Source organism: Protopterus annectens, chromosome 5.part0 (genome assembly GCF_019279795.1).
Source record: "Protopterus annectens isolate FY-2018-M chromosome 5.part0, PAN1.0, whole genome shotgun sequence".
Taxonomy (NCBI): domain Eukaryota; kingdom Metazoa; phylum Chordata; order Ceratodontiformes; family Protopteridae; genus Protopterus; species Protopterus annectens.
This window is the reverse complement of record NC_056735.1, coordinates 861,802,990-861,817,554: the sequence shown is the minus strand read 5'-3', so window position 1 is coordinate 861,817,554 and position 14,565 is coordinate 861,802,990. Positions and strand designations below refer to the sequence as shown.

The window sequence follows — 14,565 nt, the reverse complement described above, 5'->3', positions numbered from 1 at the left end:
CAAGCATACTTTTTAAATTCATTCCTCTCCTAAAGACGATCTTTGGAACACTACCTAATTTGTCTGATAGTGTTTTATCCTGTTTAATAAGTTCCCAATTTTTGTATAAAATAACCCTAGTTAACAAACTGTCCATACTGAATGTAGTAATAAAACTACACTCAAATGTGTTAGTCACGTTGTTACTTATTACCTTATTGCGTTCTAAATTAAATCTATTGTCACTGAATGTCGTCCCCCCAGATACGCTCTAAGTCGTCTCCCCAAGTTCACTTACAACTTCTCTTCTGTCTAAAATAGGGATAATTGTCCCATTAATTCTTTTAAAGTAAACTTCATTAAAAGTTGTTTCAATAAGGGTCAGGGGGTACCCTCTTTGTTGGAACATTTCAATGAGTAAGTTAGTCTTCTAAGAATTCAGTTTCAAGTGAAACCATTCTAGCGGCCCTTATCAGTTGGCCCTTTATTATTGAACGTTTCTGTGACAATGGGTGGGAACTAGTAAAGTGCAAGAATGAGTTGCAGTATGTATCTTTTCTAAATATCCTTGAGGTATATCTATTATTTACAAAATCTTTGGATAATCTGACATCCAAATAGTCAATGCAGGACAAATGAAAATTAAATGTAAATTTAAAAAAATCAGTTGTGTTGTTTAAATACTCAACCAAATTTTTTGCTAAATCTACATCACCTCGGTACAGAATAAAAATATCGTCGAGGAAACTTGTGTAGTATATAATATTTGTCATGTGGAAGGCATTGTTGAACACAAAATGTTTCTCCCAATATACCATAATGATATTGGCGAAACTCCCACCACAGGGTGAGCCCATGGCTACACCCCGCTTCTGTAAGTACAACTCATTTTGGAATGAAAAATAATTATTGGTGAGAATAATGTCCAACAACAGTTCCACAAGATAAATTTCCTGACTAGATGCTCCCTTACTATAAAGGAATAGACTCACCCATTCAATACCCTCTGTGCGTGGAATTGACGTATACAGTTCTTTTAACGTCATTTGTTAGAAAGTTGTTGGCAACATCAAAATCCAGACTATTCATATTTTGTAAGAAAGCCCAAGTGTCTTTCCAGACTTGTGGTTCAGATGTTAAATACTTTTTCAAGATGCTGTCAACCACTTTAGCACAAGGGTATGTTATAGAACCACGGCCATCTATCAATGGCCTCATAGGTGGATTGTTCAAGTCCTTATGGATTTTCGGAATTGCAAATAATATAGGGATTTTTGGCCGTGACATGATCATATAATTGTGTAGATTGACGTCAATTTTAGATTCTATAAACAAATCATTTATATAGCTTTTGATACGGTTGTAGGCTGTATTCACTTTGTTAATTGATGCCTTAGTATAGGCACTTAATAACGCCTGTACTCTTTTTGAATAATCAGTTATGTCAAATATGGCTAAGCCTCCCCCCTTGTCTGGCTTAATCACTCTAACTTTCATTGACTTCAATGTTTGTAATGCCAAAGATTCTTCCTGTGTAGTGTTTACTTCAACCATTCTACTATTAAAAACATTCCTTTGGTCATTAGCAAAATATCTTTGCTCCAATTCCATTATAGTTTCAAAGATATTTAATATTGGATGTAGTGGAGGGATAAACATGCTCGGAACCCTAAATAGGGAACCTGTTCCACCAACATTACCAAACAAAGTTGTCAAGTTTAATTTTCTTACATACGACTTCAAGTCTTTAATTGTTTGCACAATGTCCAGATGTCGACTAGGGACAAATGTGTTTCCCTTAGCTAACAGTTCAGTTAAGACAGGGTCAATTTCAATCGATGAATAATTGAAAATGTGAAAGTCACCAGACTTGTTCTTTAAAATAGCAACTCCGTGTTGCAGGTCGTGCGTTATCTCCTGTGTTTGTTGTCGGTCACTCGGTGCTACAGCACCGGTAGAAACACCAGTGTCTTTAACCGATTGGTTCTCCCGGTTCCTGTCAAGTGAAGGCATACCAATATTGTCCGATAATGCATTCTCATTCACCACTTGTTGCTGGCCAGGTGGAGGAAATAAATGGCTGTTGTTAGTGGTACTTAAAACAGCTGACTTAGGTTGTTGAGAATCCAACCGCACAGCTAGTTCATCCACGCGTTGAGATAAAGCGTTAATTAATGCAGTTAAACTTAAAAACTCAGATTGTGTTTGAGTATGTTTTTATGGAGTTTCATTGCATACAGTTTGTTTCGTTTGTGTCATATGGCTTCTGGTGATTCAAGAAGTGCAAACAATCCTAATCTGTTTGAACCTACTCAAACACAGTCTGTGTTTCTACCGGTGCTGTAGCACCGAGTGACCTACCGGCTTTGGACAGACCGCCTGCTTGCTTGGATAGCTCTGCTTGTGGTTTAGATGCAAGACAGAACGGCATTGTAGGGCTTATTAGTACACCACCACTTCAGGAGTGGATAAAAGACGCATGCAAATTTTGTTTCAATCGGGAGAATAACGTGGAGCAACTGGCTGACAACACTGAACAACAACAGGTTGGTCTTGTCTTAATATCTGAACAGTTAAAACTCTTAGACATAAAATTAGTTAAGCTAAAGAAGCTTCAGCTAGAAACAAGTTATTTCCAAGAATGTATCAAAGAACGTATTGTCCCAAAAGGCTTAAAGACACCATTTGTATCCCACTGGCCTAAAGCGGATTCCTTATTTCATCTAGAACTCAATTCCTTTTTTGACCAACAAGGGTTTGATTTAATGTTAAAACATTATGCAGTCCAAATTGAGCAACTAACAAGTGAGGTGTCTGACATTAACTCTTTTATCACCTCTCATACTGATTTTGTCAGATACAAGTATGACTACGAGAGATGTTTTGCCAGCATTGACCAGTTATTGGATAGACTGAGATTTAAAAAAATTAAAAAAATGAATAGGGACCGTGCAGCCTACGACAAGGGCTCAGCGTACCCCAAGCCTTCTAAGGCTCAAGTTGGTACTTCTTTTTCTTCTTCCAACAATTATAATTTAAACAATAGAAGGAATGATTCTAACATTGACAACACTACTGCAACAGCAGCGTCCTCAATACCTGACACCGAACAAGAACAGGTTAGATGAAGCGAGCAGCTTCGTTCTAACAATAATAAAGGATCAAATAACAAACAACAGGGCACAGTTTCAAATGACAATAACTTCAATAAATCAAATTCTCTGAACTTTGTCCATCCAGGTGCTATCCCTAAAAAATTTAATAACTACCCTCAAAAATCAAACAGCGCACCAACAACAAACGCAGGAGATAACATATGACCTGCAACACAGGGTTGCTATTTTAAAGAACAAGTCTGGTGACTTTCACATTTTCAATTATTCATCAATTGAAATTGATCCTGTCTTAATTGAACTGTTAGCTAAGGGAAACACGTTTGTCCCTAGTCGACATCTGGACATTGTGCAAACAATTAAAGACTTGAAGTTGTATGTAAGAAAATTAAACTTGACAACTTTGTTTGGTAACTTTGGTGGAACAGGTTCCCTATTTAGGGTTCCGAGCGTGCTTAACCCTCCATTACACCCAATGTTAAATATCTTTGAAACTATAATGGAATTAGATCTAAGATATTTTGCTAATGACCAAAGTAATGTTTTTAATAGTAGAATGGTTGAAGTAAACACTACACGGGAAGAATCTTTGGCATTACAAACATTGAAGTCAATGAAAGTTAGAGTGATTAAGCCAGATGTGGGGGGGGGGCTTGGCCATATTTGACATAATTGATTCAGAAAGAGTACAGGCATTAAGTAGTGATGCCTATACTAAGGCATCAATTAACGAAGTGAATACAGCCTATAACCATATCAAAGGCTGTATAAATGATTTATTTATAGAATCTAAAATTGACGTCAATCTACACAATTATATGATCATGTCATGGCCAAAAATCCCAATATTAATTTGCAGTTCCGAAAATCCGTAAGGACTTGAACAATCCACCTATGAGGCCATTGATAGATGGCCATGGTTCTATAACATACCCTTGTGCTAAAGTGGTTGACAGCATCTTGAAAAAGTATTTAACATCTGAACCACAAGTCTGTAAAGACTCTTGGGCTTTCTTACAAAATATGAGTAGTCTGGATTTTGATGTTGCCAACAACTTTCTAACAACTGACGTTAAAGAACTGTATACGTCAATTCCACACACAGAGGGTATTGAATGGGTGAGTCTATTCCTTTATAGTAAGGGAGCATCTAGTCAGGAAATTTATCTTGTGGAAGTGTTGTTGGACATTATTCTCACCAATAATTATTTTTCATTCCAAAATGAGTTGTACTTAAAGAAGCGGGGTGTAGCCATGGGCTCACCCTGTGGTGGGAGTTTCGCCAACATTGTTATGGTATATTGGGAGAAACATTTTGTGTTCAACAATGCCTTCCACATGACAAATATATACTACACACGTTTCCTCGACGATATTTTTATTCTGTACCGAGGTGATGTAGATTTAGCAAAAAGTTTGGTTGAGTATATAAACAACACAACCGATTTTTTAAAATTTACATTTAATTTTCAATTGTCCTGCACTGACTATTTGGATGTCAGATTATCCAAAGATTTTGTAAATAATAGATATACCTCAAGGATATTTAGAAAAGATATGTACTGCAACTCATTCTTGCACTTTACTAGTTCCCACCCATTGTCAGAGGAGCATTCAATAATAAAGGGCCAACTGATAAGGGCCGCTAGAATGGTTTCACTTGAAACTGAATTCTTAGAAGAATGTAACTTATTCAGTGAAATGGTCCAACAAAGAGGGTATCCCCTGACTCTTATTGAAACAACTTTTAATGAAGTTTACTTTAAAAGAATTAATGGGACAATTACCCCTATTTTAGACAGAAGAGAAGTTGTAAGTGAACTTGGGGAGAAGACTTTGAGCGTATTAGGGGGGACGACATTCAGTGACAATATATTTTATTTAGAACGCAATAAGGTAATGAGTAACAATGTGACTAACACATTTGAGTGTAGTTTTATTACTACATTCAGTATGGACGGTTTGTTAACTAGGGTTATTTTATACAAGAATTGGGAACTTATTAAACAAGATAAAACACTATCAGACAAATTAGGTAGTGTTCCAAAGATCGTCTTTAGGAGAGGAATGAATTTAAAAAGTATACTTGAGACAAAAAACAATGAGGGTGCCCATAGATTTGCTGGCATATCTATTTGTGGCTGTTGCAGCATGTGTAAGTTTATAGCTACAGGTAGAACATTTGCTGTCAATGAAAGAAAATATGAACTAAAACACAAATTACATTGCAATTCTAAAATGGTTGTCTATGTTGCTATGTGTACATCTTGCAAAGCATTCTACATAGGAAAAACGGAGCGAAGACTCCAAGATAGAATTTACGAACACATTTATGCAATAGGTACCAATAAAATGGACAATGCTCTTGCTAAACACAGTATGTTAAATGAAGGACATAAATTTACCTTTAGGGCCATAGATCAAATACAGCAAGATATTCGTGGTGGCCCTATAAACTTGCTTCTAGAAGAGCGTGAACTTGCATGGCAAATTAGATTAAATGCCTTTGTTGAACCTGGCCTCAACGAGTTTTGTAATGTAATGTGTCTGCCAAAATTAAAAAGTTTGAGCAGATAAATTTTCGTTTATTACATAAACGATACATATTAGCTTTTTTTAGAAAAAAACTTTTTTGTAACAAATTTTTGTCACAAGATGGTTTTAATATTAGGAGATGACATTTGTTGTTGGAGTGGTACGGAAACTATTTGTCTTGATATTTTATAAAGTATTTTAAAGGTTGTTGAAAGTTTTATATATGCACTATTTGTTGTGTAGTAATATATATATTTTTTCTTTTGAGCTTAATCATGTGATCACTTACGCTATTTAAATGGAACTTGTTTTTTAGAAATGTAATCTGAAGAAGTTGCCTTATTGAAGGTGACGAAAAACGCTTCATTAAACCATTGGACTACTTTCAGTATTTTTGTGTTTAGTCTGTTTCACGGAGCTTTTTCTTGTTTTTACGAAGCTCTTAGATATTGTAACCAGGTGGGGTTATTTCTATGTCTGGTATATGTGGTTTCAACCAGGTTTCGGTAAGGATGGTAATGTCTGGGTTTTAACGGGAGAGAGTCGCATGGAGTTCATGTATTTTAATCAGCATACTCCTAAGATTTAGGTTTAGTAGTAGTATTTCAGAACTTTTATGTGGAGTAGGTAGTTTGATTTGCATTGGGGAGTTTAATGAGATCATGCGTTCGGGGCCTGGGTTTGGGTGGATATCACCACTAAGCATAAGTTTAGCTGCTATGTGACTGAGCAACTGAAAAAGTTTGCATAGTCCTTTTTGAGTTTTAAAGGAAATATTATGGAGGCTGTCATTTGTAAAGAGTAGTCTGTGTTGTTTCAGGTCTGTGAGTGTAGTTATAAACAGTGATGGGGACACAAAAGGTATTAGGTGTTGTTAGGGTAGGTTTATTAACTGTTGTTGCTTGCTTTATATACAGATTGTCTAGTTGGCTGTAATCGTAAGGAATAAAGTTAATATAAGACCATGTGCAAACATGATAGTATGTGTGTTTGATAAATTATTTGAAAATGATCAGAAAAATGATCAGTATTGAGGGAAGTTAAGTTCTTGTTCGTTAAGGTATTAGTGTATTACAGTGCCACGTATTCAAGGTTAGGAGTTGTGTGTGAAATGTTTGGGGTGTTTGCAGGGTATGTTTCTATTGGGTAGTCACTTTTTATATGCATGTGCAAATGAGTTGTAGATAGCTAGTACTTTATAATGGGAGGGGTTAGTTGCACTTAGTATAGCAGATTTGGGTGATTTGAACTCTGTACTTGTGGTTTGGTTACATGTAAATTATGGGTATGGTGGGGGCAGGTGGGTTAAGGGGGCAGGGTAGAGAGCGGAGTGAGCCCGAGCGTAGCAAGGGTGAACAGAGCGGGATGACCCAAGATCCAAGCAAAGGCAAGTTTGTGTGTAAGAAAAACAATCAGAATTTCTGTGAAGCTGTGCGTCATTTCTTAACTATTTATCAGGTAGAAAACAGCATATCCTTGTATCTGTAGGTTACTGTGCTCTCAATTAACAAACACACAGTATTTGATCAGTTATGGATACTGTTTGCTCACAGAAGTGAATAAAATTGAAATGGAAGGAGAGTGTAAGTGTGGTGGGGGTGGTGCTTACAAGCCAAAGCGGAGTGCTCTCCATGGGATTATAAATAGTAGTTCGAACAGGTAGACACATGCTCAAAGTTAACTTTAGCTGTTTATGTTCGCAGACACTTCAGACCTGAACTGCGTTTTTCATATAACAATGTATCCACCAATCGGGTTAAAGATAAAGGTGTTATTGCAGCTGTTTGCTTAGAGTGGTGTTCAGTTGGAGAGACACTGAGAGCTTTGTGAGGCCAATAGCAGGGAGGTTATAGTTTTTTTTTTTTTTTTATAAAGTGTTCCTTATTTTGCTAGTTTATTACACATTATGCGAGGTAGTGCTGCACATTTTAGAGATGGAAAGTTGAGAGCTATGATATGAGAAGTGAACTCCACAGGACTAATTTGATTTCTGTTAATCAAGCTTACATAGCTGACTTCTATGCATTTTATCAGATCTAAGAAAAATAGCTGTTATGGTTTCTGTGAATTAAGTTGATATGGCTGGCTACTGTGCATTTTATTAGAGCTAAAGTAAATTATTGTTGCCATTTTATTATTTATTTTATTATAATAAGACATTGGAGGTGTGAGCAAAGTTCTTGTAATTGCTGGGTACTGGGGCAGTCTGTGGGTCTTTGTGCCTGACCTCCGGCCTGATGTTGTCTGCCAATGTTAAATGGTCACTAATTTGGCTTTGCAGGACTAATGTATATTTTTGTAAAGCAAGCTGAAGTACTTTACTGTGGTCGACTAGTGTGGTTGTATGAAACATAGATGGAATAAATTACTGTAGTTAATTTTTATTTTTGTTTTCTTACAATCTGATATCTGAGCTGTACGCAGTCAGTGAAGTGGCTGTAACTGTTTGGCATGGGGGCTGTTTGTGGATGAAACATTTAACAGCCATTAATCTGGCCTTGCAGGACTGGTTTGTGAGAAGTGAGTTGAAATGGTTTTGCTGAGGCAATATTATTTTTAAATCACAATCTGATATCTGAGATGCATACACACAGTAAAGTAGCTGTAATTCACGGGTACGGAGACAGTCTGCACATAAAAGTGACTTAACCCTGTTATTGTATTACAGTTATATAGTCACTGGAGATGTTGGATCTGGGAGTAATCCAGGAGACCAATAGTCTTTTTCTGTTTTAACATGTTTTATGACAAAATGCAAGCTAATAATTCATTATTTTATTTTATTTCACAGTAATAGCTTATATTCCTGATATCTAATCTGAAATGATTGTAAGTCCTGAAGGCCAGTTGATATGAGGAGTTGGGGTGACACGTTGGGAGGGTTAGCTAAAGGGGTCTCACAATTGATAAGGCCGGCTCTGTTATTCATTCTAAATATTACATTTTCGATCATTGTAAAAATCAAAAGAAAAACGAGTTGAATGGTAGGAGAAAGCTGAAATAAGCAAATACGAATAACGTAATGCTAAAGCAACTAAAAACTTTTATATGGTAAGCGCTTTCAGTGGTAAAAATATTCCACCTTCTTCAGACCCAGAACAACATAAAACTGATGCTTATATAGCTTGTAGTTAATTATCAATTAGTCATTCAATCACCAATAAAAATAAAACCAGATAAAAGTACAATATTTAAACAGTATGAAACCTGCTCTAAAATGTTACAATGTTAAGTACATAATACTCAATTTATAAACAACATTAAATATATATGTATAATGTGTAAATGTTATACTAAAAAAATCACATTTTAAAAAGCTACTAGGGCAAAACTGTGAAATGTATAATGTGTGATAATGACATAAATTTACTGTAAGAACTAAGATATTTAGCTAAATATAGACACATAAAAAATATATAGTAATATGTAAAAAATAAATAATTAATTGCATGCTGGTTAAAGACTAAAATCTGATCATAATAATACTGAATATATGACCAAAAACAAAGTCCATATTTTTATATATATAAAACTGTGTAAATGTTACTATGTTTCAAACTTAATCAATAAAAAGGTACAGTATCAAATTCGAAATCTTTTATGCAAAATTAATATGTTATCTATTTAAAGCTTTTAATTTTAACACGCTTTTAATAGACACAAATTCATTTAAACCAGGGAAAATGTATGCAACCGTTTTGATTTGCCAATACAACTCATTTTGTTCTAATAAAAGTTGCCAAGGCCCCCCTCTCGGGTCTAAAAGTGTTTGGTGTACAACCAAAAATAAAAACTCATGTGTTGGAAATTGTAAAATATGCCGAGCAAGAGCATTGTTAACATCACCTTTACTAACAGCATAACAATGCTCGTATATTCTTTGTTTTAGTTTCCGCACGGTCTTACCTATATAAAATGAGGGACAAACCTGACAGCAAGCTGCATATACTACAGCTTTGGACTCACAATTAAAGGAGCCATTTATTGTGTAGTGTTTGTTATTAATATTCATGTCAGTAGTCACTTGAATGTGTTTACACTGTGTGCAATGCCCACATTTACGCATACCTTTATGTACCCGCTTGTTCGTACCTAGATGCTCATTCTTATGCCTTTCCAACAGATTTTTAAGGTTAAAACCCCTTCTAAAAGTGAAGCGGGGTCTGATACCTAGCTTAGTACAAGTGGACGGTTCTTCCAAAATTAATGCCCAATTTTTTATAAAAATCTCTTTGACTCTTGCCGTGTCAGCTGAAAAAGTAGATAGGAAACTGAGATGTAATAACGTGACACTGTCATCGTTTTTGTCATGCTGTCATGTAATTAGATTAGTATTGGTAGTAATACCATCCTTATATGCTCTACTAGTTAAAATAGGTTTAAACCAACCTGTGTAGCTCTTATCTTTAACTTCTGTAAGTGTTTCTAAAAATAATTTGATAGGATACCCCCTACTTGTGAACATGGACTTCATCTTGTTACATTCTAAGTCAAAGTCAACATCTTCAGTAACCATCTGTGCAGCTCTCACCAACTGGCCTTTAACAACTGCCCTTTTCTGGTGATATGGATGTTCACTAGTATAGTGCAGGAAGGCATTGGAGTAGGTAGGTTTCCTATAAATGGTAGCTTTATACTGCTTGTTATACCTGTCATTAATCAGTTGTACATCAAGATATGTTATGCTATCTACCCCTACTTGATAAGTGAATTCAAGAAAATTGGTTTTGTTGGTAATATGTTGTATGAATCCTTCGATCAGTTTGATGTCACCTTGCCATACCAGACACATGTCGTCTTGGTATCTGGTGTACCATAGTACATTTTCCTGAAAAACGCTATCAGGGAACAAAAAATTATGTTCCCAATATGCCATGACACTGTTGGCGAAACTGGCACCACATGGGGACCCCATGGCTACCCCTTTGTTTTGTAAAAATATATTCTTGTCAAACATAATATAGTTATTAGAAAGAATCAGATCCAAAAGTGTTTCAACCAGACATATTTTATCATGCTCTACATTCTTGGACAACATAAATTCTCTCACCCATTCTATACCCAGTTGGTGGGGGTGACTGTGTATAGATCTTTTACATCGATCGTAACAAAAATGTTGTTGTCCTTATACTCCAAGTTGTTAATATTATCCAGGAAACTCCATGAATCACGACATATTTGTAACTCCTGGTTAATAAGTGGTTTAAGAATACTATCTACCAATTTAGCACAAGTAAAAGTAATCGAACCCCTACCATCAACAATGGGTCTAAAAGGGGGGTTTCTGATATCCTTGTGTAGTTTTGGAGTCCCAAAAATACTAGGAATTCTAGGTGCTGCCATAGAAAGATACTGAAAGGTGTCTATATCAATAGACCCTTCCAGAAATAAATCGTCAAGAGCAGTTCTAATGTGCCTGTATGCAGTATTAACCTGATGTAAACTAGCAGGGGTATATACCTCAGAATCCATGTGTTCACGCATCTTACTAATGTAGTTAGACTGATTCATAAACACCATGCCCCCTCCCTTGTCCGGCTTCATAACTCTAATACCACAATTGTGTATCAAATCGATGTATTGTTTGTCCTCAGAAATAATGTTAATGTGCGTTAATCTAACATGCGTATCATTATCTGATAGTCTCCTTAAGTCTATCTCACACATTTTTTCAAAGGACATTAATGTGGGTACAAGTGGGGGGGTTAAACAAACTAGAAACTCGTAGAGAGTTCACAAGTGTAGAATTGGTCCCCATCAGAACCACTAAATTCAATTTGCGCACATACATTTTAAGATCAACTATCATTTTTACAAAATTAGTTTTCTGATGGGGGACAAAGGAAAGACCTTTAGCAAAGAAATCAACCATATTTTGATCTACAGTTAAAGCAGTATAGTTGAAAATTTTAAAGTCACTGTGTGCTCAATAAAATTTCTGGTTCATTAGGTGCAATTGGTGTTATCTCCTCCTCTTGTTCCTCCGATTGTTCTTCCAATTCCCTTGCCGTCTCAGGTTCGATTGATTGTTCTGGTTGTTGTGGTTTGAATCCCTGTCCACTTGAAAAACCTGGTTGTTAGCAGTTGAACTAGAGCCATTAACATCATTCAACTGCTGCTGGTTAAGTTGTGTTTGGTTATTTCTTATTCTTTCACTTCTACGTAAAGGTTCTTCCAGATGAGCATTATGGTGAAAGGAGTTATTGGGACCATTGTTGTTAGGTACAAAATCAGGTCTAGAACCCATATAATCTTGAATACCATTCATGTGGGTGACTGGGGGGGGGGCAGGGTATGCCTTGTTATGGACATAAGCCTGTACATCTCTATCAATTTTTTTTCTTTTTGGTGGCTAACAATTTGTTAATGGTAGCATCAATACTTGAATAAATTCTTCAATAGTCATATTTATACTGTTCAAAGTTGTGATCCCCACAAATAGAATGTTCCATTATTTCAAGTTCAGTTTTAAAAGTAGCAATTTCAGTATTATAAAATTAACCAAAGTTTTAATGAATTCAGCTGCTTGCCTGTCAAATAATGCTAAAAGTTCCTTATGAAAAACAGATTCAGCAATTAAACCTGCAGGGAAGCGCCACTGTCTAAGCCCTTTGGGAATGATTTTCTTGTCTAAACATTCAGTTAGATAGGCAACTTCAAGCTGCAGTTTGCGACATTTAAAAGTTTTTGGTCAAATGCATTAAGCAAATCAGTTATATTACTCACATCACGACGTTGGTTGGCTCCATTTTGGTCGTTCACTGTGTGAATAAAGAAGTTATTATGATCCAGAAAACCAGCCATGCTTGGGATGCTATTGACAGCATTGGAAACATTGTTACCAGCAGAACGCTCCCCTACTACATTCACTTCTTGTCTGGGAGCAATGATAACTTCCTGTGTCCCTTCCCTAATACTTCCTGAAGGTAAACAAGGCTGCACATCGTTGGTACTCGGACTTGCACTTCTATTATGAGAACAGGGTAAATTAAGTCCTTGATTTGGTGTTTCTGCCATACTGGAGGTATTGACCATTCTTGTACCTTGCTCAAACTTCTGGGAAAGTGCCTCAACTTTCCCAAGAAGCATGTTTACCAATATGGTTAAATTCCCAACAGCATTCGCTTCATTGGAGTTGCTGTTATGACTGTGACCCATAGTAGCATTAAGTTCCTCAGATGTTGATGGAAACAGTAGTTGCGAACCGCTTTCCCCATCTCCACTCCCACTCGCCATGATATCCAGCAAAAAAACAAGAAAACCGAAAAACTACTAAAAATCAAAAGAAAAACGAGTTGAATGGTAGGAGAAAGCTGAAATAAGCAAATACGAATAACGTAATGCTAAAGCAACTAAAAACTTTAATATGGTAAACGCTTATTTTTACCACTGAAAGCGCTTACCATGTTAAAGTTTTTAGTTACTTTAGCATTACGTTATTCGTATTTGCTTATTTCAGCTTTCTCCTACCATTCAACTTGTTTTTCTTTTGATTTTTAGTAGTTTTTTGGTTTTCTTTATTTTCGATCATTGTAACATTTATTCTCATTGGCTTTGGTGTCAGTATTTTGTGGGTTTCGTATTATGACAATACACAGGAAACTGCAAGTTTGATGATAAATACATTATTCTTGAACAAACAGATTTTAGTTTGTGATATGAAATGAAAAACATTTGGCTAAATACTTTATGCAACTACAGATGTTCTTCGTGTTCCACTGTTGCAGTCTTCACCTGTGGGTTATCCCTGCTGTGGTAGCCCTCGGCCGACCTGAATACCAGAGTCAGTGTTTTTCTGCATCAGCTGCTGTTGCTTGCTGCCTGATGTCGGGTCATCAGTGCCGTAAAGGAAGGCAGCTGATGCCATTGCATCAGTCTTTCTTGCTGTGGAGGCCGTAGCAGAAGCAGTTTGCAAGTGTGCCAGTCGGTTGCTACCAGAGTTGAATTACAGCTAAAAACGTCTAAAGCGAAGTACCCTGTTGGGGATTCTTTTTTCTTGCACTAACCGATGTCTGAAAATAACAATTCTCCCGCCTGGGGAAAGGAAATACCACACTGAAACTTCCATTCATACTGCGTCACTTGCTTTAGCCCAGACCACGATGTCCCCCGTTGCCAGTTCTGTACCCTCTTTAACGTAAGAACCATTCATCATAGAGCTCTTATTGTAGCCAGGTATTTTTGTCTTCCGTCTTCGCATTCTGAAATGGCATCTGTCAGCCAACAATCTGTAGACATTCCAAAAAAAGTAAGGATAAAGATAGAGACAAGACCACACAAGGATAAGCCTTCCGAAGACTCTACCACTAAGCAGGTCATTAGTTCTCCAGAATTCAGTGAGGCGCCTTCACAGCCCCTGATGCCTGGTTCGATACCTGCTCAGGCCTGTACTGAGACCCTTTCGGAGTCTGGTATGCCGCAGAAGGCTTCTTCATCTTCCGAGCCTTTGATTGTCTCTGCCTTGGTTGGGTCTGGAGCCGCGATGCAGGCACTGGCTTCTGAGGAGATTTTTCGCACTACCGAATCTAGACAAAAAACGATGTCTTCGACTACCATTTCTCTCAGACCGATGGATACTCTTAGGCCTAGAGGCAAGGCCACTCCTAGGAAAACTACCTCTATTCACCATTTTACTCCTGCTCCGCCACCCCAAGCTCAAATGCTTAAAATGGTGGAGGATCTTATCAGCCTAATCAGGGGTAGTCAGACTACACCTTCTAAATGGAAAACAGACATTTCTCCTGAAATACTGACAGAACAGGATTCTGAGGAGTCTGATTATTCAGATTTTGAAGAGGAGCAACAACCTCTGACTGCTTATGAGGATTCAGAAGTAGAGGAATCCATTCCTTCTACCTCCCCAACAGAAGATATTTCCTTTGGGGAAACACTTCACACCCTCGGGGAATATTTCCACTGGGAAACCCAGGACTTCCCT

General features: G+C 36.9%; 1 protein-coding gene across 4 annotated transcripts in view; it reads left to right on the top strand.

Moving 5' to 3' along the window:
- ARHGEF7 (Rho guanine nucleotide exchange factor 7) overlaps positions 1-14,565 on the top strand; it is a 2,881,265-nt gene that overhangs the window by 801,986 nt on the left and 2,064,714 nt on the right. The gene's annotated exons all lie outside the window — the stretch shown is intronic.